This window comes from Chelonia mydas, chromosome 3 (assembly GCF_015237465.2).
Source record: "Chelonia mydas isolate rCheMyd1 chromosome 3, rCheMyd1.pri.v2, whole genome shotgun sequence".
NCBI lineage: Eukaryota > Metazoa > Chordata > Testudines > Cheloniidae > Chelonia > Chelonia mydas.
The window spans coordinates 86,381,023-86,396,487 of NC_057851.1; the positions used below are offsets into that span (position 1 = coordinate 86,381,023).

Below are 15,465 nucleotides of genomic sequence, written 5' to 3' on the forward strand. Positions count from 1 at the left end.
CCGCCGCAGCCGCTGCTGCTGCTCCGGAGCGTCGGGCCGTGAGTCCGGGGAGGGGCTTGTTGTGGGGATCGGGAGAAGAGTTCACCGAAGTGCTTGAGCCCTGCTCCTTTGGGACGTGTTATGGGCTGTATTGCCGAGACACGTGTGGGGGTGAGCCTGACCGAATCCTTCTGGTTCTCATTGAGCCTGGAGCTGAATGCGCCCCCCCCCGCCCCCCTTCCTCCCCATGCAGGCAGCAATTGCGTTTCCCGAATGGCTCTGTAGCTAGAGGTCCTGTGGCATGTTTTCTTTCTGACAAGTCCCAGTCAGTGATCTCGCTGTACCAGGAAATGTAAGGGGGGATTGACACATCCAAAGAGAGGGATGGGTTGGGTTGGTTTTTTTACCAAAGTGCCCACTGACTCTGATGGGGCTCATCACCTTTGGGAATCAAGCCAATAGAAATTTGAGTAGAAATGTCATTTTTCCTTACCTGTCTAAATCAGTTTGCAACAAACCACTGGGGAAGTGATCCTGAGGGTTGGAGTCCCCTCAGTGGTCTACTCCAGTGGTTTTCAACCTTTTTTCATTTGCGTCCCCTTAAAATTTTTCGAGCGGAGGTGCGGGGTCCTTTGGAAATCTTAGACATACTCTGTGGACCCCCCCAGAGTTAAAAACCACTGGTCTAGTCAATGGCTGCTCATTACCACTCGAGACATTCAGAACCTTACAGAATTGGGCTGTATTAGAGAAATGTGGAGTGGTTAGGTGGGGACAAAATGACTAAAAGTAGTACAAAAACTTTAAACTTTGGAGCTTTGTGCTCTTCTGTAGCACCAAGAGCCCCAAAGCTCTTTACAGACACTAATGAGTTAAGCCTCATAAAATGCCTGTGTGAAAGGTGAGCATCCTTGTTTTGAAGCTAGGGAAACTAAGGCACAGAGCAAGACCATGATTTGCCTGAAGTTGACCGGCTTGCCATTTTTGCTTGTTATCAAAAATGTTTAAGTGCCATAGGAAATAGATAAATATTAATTACTTGTGGGCAAACCACATTGGTTGGGTGCACAAAGCACAGTTCAGATGCTATATGAATAAAAATAGACAATCAGAGTTTTAGATATTAATCCTAAAGTCCTGGTGCTTTATAACGTTTTATCCAGATCTCTAAACCTATTGAAGTCTTCTGTGCATTCCATTTCACTTGCTCAAGAGAATGATAATGGGATGGAAAGCCTTTAATCAGAATGTAAGATATAAATCCAGTTTAGACCATTCCCACTGTGGAATGGTGGTTGGGTGACTTGAGTATGATGGTTTCAGTTCTTAGTGGACAAATGTTCTTATTTATTACTTAGGTCTGGTTTACACTTAAAAGTTTTGCTGGCATTACTTTGCCAGCTAGGAATGGGGGTGGGGGGTGGGGGGGGGGAGAGAATCACAGCCTAACTGACATATCTGTGCCACCAAAAGTCAAATATAGATGCAGTTATTCTACCCAAAAAGGTCCTTTTACTAATATATCTTGTATTGTTCAGGAAATTGGTATAAGCTATATTGGCGAAATCACTCTTTTGCTGGTATAAACTGCATCTCCACTAGCCAGATTAGGTATGCCTACTTAGCTATACATGCAAATCTGTTCTAGTGTAGACAAGGCCTAATTAGTAGTCTCAGCAGAGAGAACAATTATTGAATGAGATTATAAACAGAATTATCTCCTCCCCCTGCAGAAGTGATCCCTCTAGGTCAAGATTGAGACACATTTCCAGGATAGTATATAGAAACTTGCACAGTTCGTATCCATGATATATCCATGCACTGACTAGAAAGATTTTTTATCCCCACTGCTGTCAGTCTGGCACCTTTAACTAGCAATAAAACTATTTTTAAAGCTATAAAAAGAAAAAACACTGTCCCCAAGCCACTTTAGTTGGTTTAACCTAGATAATACAAAAAAGGTTAACTGAGAAAAACTGATCTATGTTGGAGACCTTTTCTTATCCCTTTTAAGTAATATTCCAGCAACAAGTTTGTCCCAGCCTTTTTAAAAAAATGACCCAGTCTACATTATAAGCAGAGCCATATCAAGAACCAGGTTACGGCAGTGTTGTGTTACAAACTTGGTACCATCTGTATTCTGGAACTTAACTGCATTTTGTAACCAGGCTGAGTCTTTGGCCTAGTCTACACTGTGGGGGGGATTGACCTAAGATATGCAACTTCAGTTACGAGAATAGCGTAGCTGAAGTCGACGTAACTTAGGTTGATTTAGCTTGCGTCCTCACAGTGCGGGGTCAACTGCCGCCGCTCCCACGTCGACTCCACTTCCGCCTCTCGCCGCAGTGGAGGACAGGAGTCGATGGCAGAGCAGTCGGGGATCGATGTATTGCGTCTACACTAGATGCAATAAATCGATCCCCAATAGATAGATCACTGCCCGCCGGATCGGTAGATGTACCCTAAGTTATTTCTTTTTAAATACTCCTTAAAAGCAACCCAGATTAATATGGGGCATTTAAGTTTTGTTGCAGATGTTTTCCTGAGCACTAGTCGATAGCAGAGCTAGGAATATAATCCAGGGGTGAAATCGTAGTTCCACTGAAATCTCATAAACTCATAGACTTTAAGGCCAGGAGGGATCATCGTTAGAGCCCTGAAAATCTGTGGATATCCACATTCGCAGATGTGGATATCTGTGGATGATGTTTGTGTATCAGATTCAAATTTTGTATCAGCGCAGGGCTCTAACTACCGTGATTCCCTAGTCTGACCTGCACATAGCAGGTCAGAGAACCTCACCCATCCACTCCTATAATAGACCCCTAACCTCTGGCTGAGTTACTGAAGTCCTCAAATCATGATTTAAAGACTGCAAGTTACAAAGAATCCACTATTTACTCTAGTTTATACCTGCAAGTGGCCCATGCTGCAGAGGAAGGCGTGTCTGACAATCTGACCCAGAGGAAAATTCCTTCTTGATCCCAAATATGGCAGTCAGTTAGACCCTGAGCATATGGGCAAGATCCACCAGCCAGACACCAGGAAAGAATTCTCTGTAGTAACTCAGAGCCCTCCCCATCTTCAGCGGCTGGGAATATTTGCTACAGGCAGTCGCCGATGGGCCACACCACAGTAGGCAGTCTCATCATTCCAACCCCTCCATAAACTTATCCAGCTCAGGCTTGAAGCCAGTTAGGTTTTTGCCCCACTGCTCTACTTGGATGACTATTCCAGAACTTCACTCCTCTGATGGTTACAAGCCTTCATCTAATTTCAAGCCTAGACTTGTTGATGGCCAGTTTATATCCATTTGTTTCTTGTGTCCATATTGGCGCTGAACTTAAATAACTCCTCTTCCTCTCTCTCATTGACATTAATGGATCCAGGATTCCAGCCCAAGATTCCTGACTGTTATTTATGTAGTCTAACAACTACAGCTCATTCCCTCCGGTCAATTCAAACTTTCTAAGAGCAGATCTACACTACAAACTTTTGCTGGTGTAGCTGTGTTGGTAGGGATGTGATGAGGTGTGAGATATGCTGGCAAAAGCTCTGTTTTGCTGGTACAAGATGAGTTCATGTTAGGAGCACTCTGCTTGTATTGCACACCAGTATATCTATACTGGCAAAGTACTCCTAATGTACGCCTGGCCTAAGAACAAGCAGTCTGACCTCCTATATGGCAATTAGAATTGCATAAATTTCTAAGCACTCAACCTGGTCTCTGTGTCCAGGTGCTGATGTTGGTGTCCATCTGCGCTGCTGCTGGTGCAGCGCTGCCTTCAGAGCTGGGCTTCTGGCCAGAATCTGCTGCTCTCTTCTCTGCCTTCAGAGCTGGGTGGAAGTATATGTACTTGTGTGTATGTGCGCGCAGGGAGGGGGAGCATAAATGACTACAGACACAAAGAAGGGAGGCCCAATCAAATAAGTTTGAGAACCACTGCTTTAGACTGTAGGATCTTTGGTGCTAGGACTATATTTTTTGTTATGTGTTTGTACAGTGCCTACCATGACAGGGTCCTAATCCATAACTGTGGCTTCTAGTTAATAAATAATGTGTGAATGCGTTTCCAGGATTATAGCCTTGAACGTTGTCACGGCTTGAGAACACAATTAAAACATATTTCAGGTCCATCCTAACTGAAAGACTAAACAAGTTCTAGAGTTTTCTTCTTCTATTAATCTTAATTTCTCTGAAAAGATTTTACAAATAAAAATAACTATATTTTATATCCTGAACTACATACCTGCTCCTTAATAAGTGACTTCAGTTGAGGCTGAAGTAAAAAGTACTAAGGCTGTGTGCTTCAGGACATCTTTCTCTGTCTGTGTAGTTTTACATTTTTTTTTGGTGACACTGATTGATGTTTCATTCAACGAATGCAAATATTTAAACAAACGAGTCTGCACTAGTTGGGAATGAGTGCCTTTAGGAGTATCCCACAATGACTTTCTTATTCACTCCATGGAACTTGGGATAAAAGGGCCTAAACGGAGTTAAGGATAATAATGTTAGCACAAGTAGGAGATTACTGAAGGAGCATTTCAATGCTAAGTAAATATTAAATTAGAAAAAAAAATCAATGGAGATTCTATTTGGTGTGCCAACAATTTAAATCTTGTTTTGAAATTGACAAAACTTTGCAGTTAATTGTTTTAATATAGCGCACTGTGCTTTTATTGCTTTATATAAATGGTTGTAAAAGTGACAAATTATAAAATGTGAAAAAATAACTGCAAGAAGTCTACATACAAAGAGAATGGGCAGATTAAAAATGCCTAAAATAAATGGATTAAAGTACTTTGAGGTAGCTATTTTACCAGTAGCATGTTGCAAAATTTTTGCAACCCTTAGTTCTTATCAGTGTTCCCTCTAATTTTTCCCACACATGTGCGGAATGACTTTTGTTATGTGCTCCAATATGGAGGTGTTGTGTAACACATCATCTCCATATTGGTGCACATAACAAAATTCATGTGATGGGCGTGGAGTCGAGGGATTCGGAGTCTGGGAGGGGGCTCAGGGCTGGGGCAGAGGGTTGGTGTGCAGGTGTGTGAGGGCTCCGGTTGCGGGTGCGGGCTCTGGGGTGGGGCCAGGGATGAGAGGTTTGGGGTGCAGGCTGCCCTGGGGCTACAGCAGGGAGAGAGGACTCCCCCCAGCTCTTTCTCCCTGCAGCAGCACCTGGGCTCGGGGGGGCGAGGCACCTCTCCCCGTCCGCAGCAAGTCCAGGGTTGGGGCAGTATAAGATCCCAGCCGGGCGAGTTCCCTGAGCGCCTGTGCGGCGCTTAATAGCCTGCTGTGTGGCGGCGCAGCTTACAGGGAACTTAGGTTCTTACAGGTTGATATTTCTTGCAGGGCTGTATACTACTCTAAATACATAGAGACCTCAGTGCATAACTTAAAGCCATGTATAAAGTTAATTTGAATTAGCCAGTGAAATGTTCAGTGTTATATATGTCTAGTATTATTTCCTTAGTATTGAAAAATATTGTCTTGTAAGATGCCATTGCAAACATATTAGCTGTAGTTGAGGTTAATGGAGATGAATTAAAAGCAAAGTTCAAAATGCTTCTTCATATCTGAAAACTCTAGGATGACATGACTATAAATTGCTAATTTTGGAATGTTAGTGCCCAGGAAACATGGCGTGCCTGCATTTGACTTCCCGGCTTTAATACTATGGGTTTGCATATTGTGTGTACTGTGTTTCAATACAGATTATTTTCTTAAGATGTCATTTATTTTCTTACAGAACAATAAATAAATAAATAACATTTGTAGTGAGCTTGTTGCATTCATTTACCTCACAAAGTAAAAATTTACAGTCACAATTTGTTTGAGAGAGTTTTTTTCTTTTGCCCAGCATATTCACAAACCTAGGTACAATACCAGCAATGTATACCAAACTGGACCTTTCCCACAAAATATCTAACCCTCAGTGTTTCTTTTAACGGTTTTAAATTTTGTTAACATACAATCTCTCTCTCTCTTTCTCTCTCTCTCTCTAACTGCTGTTTAACATTTTTTCTACCCAGTGGACTCTACAATAAAATAAGTGAAGTAATGGCCCATAGTAGGCCATGTTAGATACATTGTGAATTAGGAAGTGGTGCTGTTGAACTCTTCCCAGTATTTTATCCTCCTATTTGGCACTGGACTGAAGTTTGGTCAGTGGTTTTCCATGGTTGAAATGGGGGAGGGGAGAGAATGACAGAGAGGAATTCAGCTGACTCTAATGGAACATCTGAATTTCCTGCCCCATTGTCCCATCTTAAAGTTCTGCAAGGAACAGAAAATAGTAGTGCTGTTTGAACTGTATACCTATGGGAAGTCTGGATAGTTAGGTTATAATTTGTATAGAATCAGATGGTAGTTTTCCTGGGCCCTCTCTGTGTCCTGCTTAATTTGCCATGGGGGTACATGAACACGTGTGGGAACTACACACTTATATCCAGGAATTAGCGCCCCCCCACCCCCACCTCCTGAGTTCTCTTTACCTGTATTACAGTATTTAGTTCTTAAACTCTGTTGATCTTGGACCAAATGCTTTGGTTGCTCTTCCACGTTTAAATCTGTTTTGCTGAAATATTTAAATCATTTTAATATTTTCAATATTTTAAACCATATTAAATAATTAAATTACTTTTTTAATGGGACAGTAGTGAGGGGGCTTGCTATGCAGGCTAAATGAATCTCCAGTCAATATATGGAGGATTTAACCAGTGTTATTTCCATTATCATCAATGAGACTAAATTGCAAGATGTATGTATAGAAAGATTTGCTTAATTTTTTGAAGACTGTGGGCCAAGTGCCAAAAAAGAAATTTCCTACAGGAAATCTCCTTTATCTGTGACCTAGCCTACCACCGCTTGAGAGAAGTAACTATATTATTGGCAGTATCAGCACTTGTGCAAAAGGATATCAATACATGTCTGTTTAGGGGAACAAGATACACACTGCAGTTCAGCTCACCATAAGAAAGCTGCTGTTATTGGTATTAGATAATTTCCCACTCAGATTTGCATAACTCTTTTATCTGATTGGCTGTGAGTATGTGTTCTCAAGATTTGTATTTTGACATTGTTGCTTTAATGGGCTGATATTATCATGCAGTTTAAGTTATTACATGGGAAGTGTCGTCACTGTGTAATTCAAGACAGGATTGGGGATGGACTAACGCAATAGTCTCAAATTGCAGTGGGGGAGGTCTAGGTTGGATATTAGGAAACACTATTTCACTAGGAGGGTGGTGAAGCACTAGAATGCGTTACCTAGGGAGGTGGTGGAATCTCCATACTTACAGGTTTTTAAGGCCCGGTTTGACAAAGCCTTGGCTGGGATGATTTAGTTGGTGTTGGTCCTGCTTTGAGCAGGGGTTGGACTAGATGACCTCCTGAGGTTTCTTCCAACCCAAATATTCTGTGATTCTACGATATATTAACTTGAGTAGTAGAAGCTATCACTATGAATAATGTATCAAGAAATTATGTTTTTATTACAATTAAAGAACAGAATGACAAAAACAATATCCCTGAAACTCCAGAGCCACTTTTTAGAAGACAAGTTCTCTTGCAGAACTTGACATTTTTCATTATGATGGAAGAGAGCTTCATTTAAAACTCTGGTACTGTTTCAATTGTATCACTCTTCTTAGTGCTTAGTATCCATCATGTACATCTGCTCATATAAGAGATGAGCCTCGATGGAGTTGAGGGTGCTAGCAAGGTCTTAGGTAGCTTCTGCTTTTGGACTTGTAGAGCTTTATTCTGCAGTTGTCATGCCAGCGAAACTTCCACTAAAGTTTAGTAAAGTTTTTTTTGAGCACAATGTCTGTATAATCAGTCCCCAAAGTAAGTTCCAGGACACTCCAAATAATTTCTATTTTGTAAAGACACCATGAGGGATCTAGAAGGTCACATTATTTAAAGGGTTTTACCATAAATGAGGTGACATTGTATAGGCAGGGAACCTTGTAGGTCTCCATCCCTCCCCGTCCCCATCTTGTGGAGCTCAGTGCTGGAATTTTCTTTGCATGCACTTCTAACTAGGGTAAAGCCTACCTCTTGTTTTACCTTAAATGCTGTATCAAACTAACTTTATTTGGAGGACTCACAATTTGCACACAGCAATATTCAGCTCCATAACGGACATCAATTTTATGATACATTTTGGCCCCTCATGCTGCCTCACCGTTACCCCCCCGAACCCGTGAACCATCACCTCCGCCCCCCGACACGGCCCCTGCTAACCAACCCCCAGACGACGCTATGGAGGGCTGGACCCTAGTCCAGGGGAAACGAGGCAAGCGGAAGGCTCGAGCTCCGCTGCACCCATCCGATGCGGAAGCCCCCCGGAAGACCAGGAAGGGAGGCACTGATATTGAGCCTTCCGCTACGGCCACGAGTGAGATCCATCCGCTGGTGTCGGGAGGGGAAGACAGACTGGCATTGGAGGGCAGAATCCCCCCTCCACGGGAGACCCTCCCCTCCGAGACCCCTGAGGAAGCTCCTTCTGCCCGGATACCACCCGAACCCCCCGCGAACCCCGAAGCGACCGTTGAAGCGGGCCCTAGAGGAGAGGCCCTCGGGGTAGCAGGAGTTGGCCTCTCCTCCGTGTATGCGGAGATTGCGGCCCTAGATTTGACCCCAGTCACCCAGGGAGAGGATGATCTACTGCCGGCTGGCCTCGATCTGGGCAACCTCACCCCAGCCCCCCTTTCCCCATGCTCCCTCCCCCTAATTGCCTTCCCGGGCGAGCACCCTGCAGAAGGTGGTCCACCACCTGATGCCATGGCCTCCAAGACCACCACGGAGCCAGCGTCTAGCGCCACTGGGAGCCCCCTCCCTTACCCCTTAACCCTCGACCCTGCTCAGGAGGCACCTTTTTTTAGCTGCTCTCCTCCTGAAGCCCAGAGCCTTACCTCTGACCCTGCCCCCATCCCTGTCCCTGCCCAATTTACCTCCTCCTGCAATGCTATTGCCGCCCCTGGGGTTATTTCTTTCCCGCCTTTCGTAGATTCCCCCCAGGGAGCAGCCTTTGCACTTTCTAGTCGTGCCCTGCCATCCCCTTCCACCCCAAGGCGTGAAATGGATTTAATAACCCCAGCCTGTCAGACGCCCCATCGGTGGTCCGCACCCTGCCTACCTGCCTTAGCGGACCACGAGGCTGCATTAAGAGCCCCACCAGGGAATACCCCGGAAATTGTAACCCAACCCTCCCATGAGCTGCGGCATGCACTACGGAAGTTCCTAGAACACACCCGTGGTGCCCGCAATAGGGTACAGCTGGCTCTTCAGCTATGGGGGGACTTTGATCAAATTCTTCAGGCCACAAGGGCCCTTATACAGGAGGGCAGGGAGCAAGGAAAGCACGGTGCTGCGGCCTACGAGCGGGCCCGTGGCTTCCGAAAAGATCTACTCATCCACGGGATGGGTCACGGGTTGCTGCGCAACCCGCCGGGGGCCACGAACATCCCCACCAATAAGAAACCCCCACCCCCCAGCCCTCCGCATGACGCCTCTCATTATTGCAACCTTGAACACCAGGGGCTGTAGGATGGCTCTCCGCAGGTCCCAGGTGCTCTCTTACCTTCGGGAAGAGGGGTACTCTGTAGCTTTCCTGCAGGAGACCCATACGGACCCGACCGTTGAGGATAGGTGGCGGCTGGAGTGGGGGGACGGGGTATACTTTAGCCACTTCACGACTTGGCAAGCTGGAGTGGCGACCCTGTTCTCCCCCACCCTACAGCCCGAGGTGCTAGGGGTCACTGAGGCCGTGCCGGGCCGCTGCACCTTCGAGTCCGTATGGTGGGGCTCGTGGTCAATCTTGTTAATATCTATGCCCCGCAAACGAGCCCAAAGCGGCCACAATTCTATCAGCGGGTGTCCGACTTTCTCGGCACCCTAGATTCGCACGAGTGCCTGGTCCTGGGAGGGGACTTTAACACCACCCTCAAGGAACAGGACTGCTCAGGGGCCGAGCCGAGCCCAGCCGCTGCAAACATTCTCCGAGGAATAGTCGAACATCACTCCCTAGTGGACGTCTGGCGTGACCATCACCCAGATGACACTTCCACGTTCACTTTTGTCCGGGTGGAGGCCCATCGGTCACACCACTCTCGGTTGGACCGTATTTACTTATCCCGTTTCCATCTTTCACAGGCCCACTCCTCCACCATTCAGCCGGCCCCATTCTCCGACCATCATTTAGTCACCATAACGGTCTCCCTCCGTGCAGAGAGACCGGGGCCGGCCTATTGGCACTTTAACAATAGCCTGTTGGAGGACGAGAGCTTTGTGACGTCCTTCCGGGAGTTTTGGCTGGCCTGGCGAGAGCAGTGGCTTGCCTTTCCCTCGGTGCGGTGATGGTGGGATCTAGGGAAGGTACGCGCCAAGCTCTTCTGCCGCAACTACATTCGGGGCACCAGCCGACGGAGAAATGCGGTGATAGAGCAGTTGGAACGGGAGGTCTTAGAGATGGAGAGGTGCCTGGCCGCCAACCCCGAGGACCCGTCCCTCTGCGGAGCGTGCCGGGAGAAGCGGGAGGAGCTTCGGGCCCTCGAGGACCACCGGGCCCAAGGCGCCTTCGTCCGGTCCCGCATCCACCTCCTTCGGGAGATGGACCGCGGCTCCCGCTTCTTCTATGCCCTGGAGAAAACGAGGGGGGCCAAGAAACACATCACCTGCCTTCTAGTGGAAGACGGCACCCCCCTCACGGATCCGGAGGAGATGTGTGGGAGGGCCCGCGACTTCTACACAAGCCTTTTCTCCCCGGATACGACCGATCCTGGCGCTTGCGGGGTGCTCTGGCAGGAACTCCCCACGGTCAGCGTGGGCGACCGAGACCGGCTAGAGCTGCCTCTCACCCTGGCCGAGTTCTCGGAAGCCCTCTGCCGCATGCCCACCAATAAATCTCCAGGCATGGACGGGCTGACCGTGGAGTTTTACTGCGCGTTCTGGGACATCCTCGGCCCAGACCTAGTCACTGTCTGGGCTGAGTCTTTGCAGGGCGGGGTCCTCCCTCTGTCGTGCAGGCGAGCGGTGCTCGCCTTGCTGCCGAAGAAGGGGGACCTCCGCGATTTACGAAACTGGCGTCCCGTCTCACTCCTTAGCACGGATTACAAAATCGTAGCGAAAGCAATTTCGCTGCGGCTAGGGTCCGTGATAGCGGACATGATCCACCCAGACCAGACCTATACTGTCCCGGGTCGCAGCATTTTTGACAACCTATTTCTAGTCCGAGACCTTTTGGAACTCGGGCGGAGAGATGGTCTGTCGTTCGCCCTCCTGTCTCTTGATCAGGAGAAGGCGTTCGGTAGAGTAGACCATGGGTACCTCCTGAGCACTCAGCAGGCGTTTGGATTCGGACCTCAGTTTGTGAGTTTTCTCCGGGTGCTGTATGCCTCCGCGGGGTGTTTGGTTAGGCTCAACTGGACCCTGACCGAACCGGTCAGCTTCGGGCGAGGAGTGTGGCAGGGGTGCCCCCTCTCGGGCCAGCTGTACGCTCTGGTGATTGAGCCTTTCCTCTGTCTCCTCCGCAGGAGGTTGACAGGGTTGGTGCTGCGGGAGCCAGAGCTGCGGCTTGTCCTGTCGGCGTACGCCAATGACATACTCCTCGTGGTCCAGGACCCGGGCGACTTGGCGCGAGTGGAGGCATGCCAGGCCATCTATTCGGCAGCCTCCTCCGCCCGAGTCAACTGGGTCAAGAGCTCTGGCTTGGCGGTGGGGGACTGGCGGCAGGTAAGCTCCCTCCCACCCGCGCTTCAGACCATCCGGTGGAGTGCGGGTCCACTCTCTATCTCAGCGTTTACCTTTCCGCCACGCACCCTTCCCCGCCGGAGAACTGGCAAAATTTAGAGGGCGGGGTGATAGAGCGGATCTGGAAATGGACGAGGCTACTCCGATGTCTCTTCCTCCGAGGGAGAGCACTGGTGCTTAACCAACTAGTCCTGTCCACGGTCAGGTACCGGCTCAACACCCTGGCCCCAGCCCCGGGTTTCCTGACCCACCTCCGGAGATTGATTGTAGAGTTCTTTTGGTCAGGAATGCACTGGGCCCCTGTCGGAGTTCTTCATTTACCCCTGAAGGAAGGAAGGCAGGGCCTGAAGTGTCTGTACGCTCAGGTCCGCGTTTTCCGCCTCCAGGCCCTGCAGAGGCTCCTTTATAGTGCAGGTAGTTCGACGTGGAGCATATTGGCGCACGCCTTCCTGCGCTGCTTCCAAGGGCTCCGATACGACCGGCAGCTCTTTTATCTTTGTCCGAGAGGTTTTCCGCGAGACCTCTCCGGGCTGCCGGTCTTCTACCAGGACCTCCTCCGGACCTGGAAACTGTTTCTAACGACCAGGTCCATGGCGGCCACCGTGGGAGCAGATCTCCTCATGGAGCCCCTGCTACACAATCCCCAACTCCGTGTGCAGGTGGCGGAGTCCCGCTCGGTGCGCCAGAGTTTGCTCCTGGCAGAAGTCACGAGAGTCGGAGACCTCCTTGACTACGACCGGAGAGACTGGCTGGATCCCCTGACGCTCGCTCGGCGCATGGGACTCTCCAGCCCTCGTACGCCCCGGCGCGTACTTCAGGAGCTGAAGGCCGCCTTGACCCCCGCTGCTTGGGCTTATGTCAACTGAGCCTTGCGCGAGGGCGCACCCCACCCATCCTCTACCCCAGGCCCGCCGGACCTTTCCATTGGACCCCTACCCTGCTGATCCCAACAAACCGCTCACCCTTTCACTGCAAGCCGGCTGCATGAACTGCAGCCGGTCAGTTTTCAAATCGCACCACGGAAATATTTATACACACTCACGCTTCAAACCCTTCACGCCCACACCCTGGTGTCCCGCCCTGATACAAAGTGGCGGGACCTCCTGCCACCTTTGGAGGGTGAGCAACCTCGGTGGGCCAGCCTGTATTCCACCTTGGTCCCGAGGCCAGTCGGGGACATCAGTTGGCGGCTCCTTCACGGAGCTGTGAGCACGGGCGTGTTTCTGACACGGTTTACCCCCGTCCCGGATACTTGCCCTTTTTGTAATGTGAGGGAAACCCTGGCGCACGTATATTTAGAGTGTGCCAGATTGCAGCCCCTTTTCCGGCTCCTCACAAATATTCTATTGCGTTTTTGGCTTCATTTCTCCCCTCACCTTTTTATCTATACACTCCTCATCCGTGGCCCCACAAAATCGCGGGATCTTCTGGTTAACCTCCTCCTAGCCTTGGCTAAAACAGCCATTTATAAAACCAGAGAGAGGAGGTTGGCCCATGAAGCGTCCTGCGATTGTAGGGCCTTTTTCCGATCCTCAGTACATTCACGTATCCGGGCGGAGTTCCTCTGGGCGGCGTCCACCGACTCCCTTGACGCCTTCGAGGAGCGGTGGGCGCTGTCCGGGGTTCTCTGCTCGGTGACACCGTCCGGTTCCCTCCATCTGACCCTTTGATTGAGGGGAAGAGCGAGAGACGCCAGCCCCAGCCGTTGCCGCTGTGGATACCATCATTACTGTCATCTAGGAAGGGTCCTATAATACATGAGTGTCTGCCCCCCCCCCACCCCCAAACCGCCCACCCCGCAGCCGTGCCCATCTTGCCGGGCACTCTCAGGAGAGGGATAATCGGTGACACTGGGCGCGGCACTAGGTAACTCCAGGGGGTGGAAGACCACAAGTGTCGAGGAAGCCCACCCGCTCTAGGCCACCAGGTAACTCAGGAGGGTGGAAGACCACGAGTGTCGAGGAAGCCCCTCGGCTCTGGGCCCAGGCTAGCCTGAAACTTCTCCCTCCTGAAAGCTGCTGTGTTATACCTTCTGTTTGCGTTGTTTTGTTGTATAGTTTGTTTTGTTTCCTTTGGTAATTCTTTGGAAGTGTTACACAATAAAATTCTTTTCTGTTTCAAAAAAAAAAAAAAAAAAAACCTTCCCTGTTACCTTACCCAGGGAAAAGGGACCTACTTAGCCTGCTCTCCTACTGCTACCCTCTGACCTGGGCTTTTCTTGCTTTTTGCCCCTGCTTTCGGCTTCCCCCCCACCCCGACCGGGCCAGACGCTCTTTCCCTTTCTTTTCTTTTGTTGTTTTTTTTTTCTTTCTCAGCTGTTGCTAAAGTGCTGGCCGGCTGCCGGCCGGCTGTTAGCACCGGCGGGAAAGGCCAGGGCAAGAAGAAGGGGAAGGGCCCCGCTAAAACCACCAGGCCCTCCGTGGCAGGGCCACCCCCACTGCTGCGGCCCCGCCACCGACCACGGCGTCCTCCCATGCTGCCCCCTCCACCAGCTCTGCGGATGTCCCTCCCTCAGCCCCCAGGACGTATGCCCAGGCAGCGGTGGTGTGTCCCTCAGCCACTGTGGCGGCCTCCAAAATGTATGGGAAGGTTCTCTTCTTCTTAGCATCAGAGGCTGCCACCCAGGAAGTGGTAGAGAGGGGCCTGGCGGTGGGGGGGGTGTTTGTCCCCCTAGAGCTTCTAGAGGACCTGGGCGTCCGCCTGGTCCTGACCACTGTCCCTCCTTTTCTCCCCAATGCTGCCCTGTTACCCGCCCTTTCCACCCTGGGGAAACCTGTTTCTGTCATCAGCCCTCTCCCGTTAGGCTGCAAGGACCCCACCCTCTGTCACATCTTTTCCTTCTGCTGGCAAGTGCAGCTTCTACTGCCATCGGCGGCGCGTGACGGAGAGGCGCTCAAGGGGTCCTTCCTAGTCCCCCACCAGGGGGCCCATTACCGGGTTTATTTCTCCACGGGGGAAGCCTGGTGCTACCTCTGCCGGGCGTCGGGGCATGTCCGGAGGGACTGCCCCTTAGGCCGGCAAAGAGGGGCACCTAAGATCCCCGAGACCCGGCAGGACATCGGCCCCGTCATCGGCGACGCCCCTGGCCGCCCGATACCCGAACCCGCCCCCCCTCCTATTCGGACCACCACTTCTCCCGCTCAGGCCCATGGGGCACCTCCCCTACAACGCCCAGCTGAGCGGGAGAGCCCCGGCCATCGCTGCTGACAATCTGGCAGGGCCTATGGAGAAGGGTGTGGCAGAGATACCACCAGGCATGGGAGAGAGCCTGCCCCAGGGAGAATCCTCCCTCCCTTATGCCGCCCCACCGTCCCCCGCCCAAGCCCCTGAGCCATTGCCTTTACCCCCTGATACGACCCCTGCTAACCAGCCCCCAGATGATGCCATGGAGGGCTGGGCCTTAGTCCAGGGGAAGCGAGGCAAGTGGAAGGCTCGAGCTCCACCTCATCTACCTGAGGCGGAGGCCCCCCAGAAGACCAGGAAGGGGGGCACTGATGCCGAACCTTCCGCTTTGCCCACGAGTGCGTTCCATCCACCGGTGTCAGCCGGGAAAGATGTGGTAGCACCGGAGGGTAGTGTCTCCCCTCCACAGGAGACCCTCCCCTCCGAGACCCTCGAGGAAGCCCTTTCTGTCCTGACACTGCCCGAAGACCCCATGAACCCTGAGGCAACTGTCGTGATGGGTGCCAGCGGGGAGAACCCCGGGGCGACAGAAACTGTCCTCT

At 50.6% G+C, this 15,465-nt stretch overlaps 1 protein-coding gene across 2 annotated transcripts in view; it reads left to right on the forward strand.

The window, feature by feature from the left end:
* Nucleotides 1–15,465, forward strand: part of DSE (dermatan sulfate epimerase) — a 71,883-nt gene that overhangs the window by 6,996 nt on the left and 49,422 nt on the right. The window lies entirely within an intron of this gene.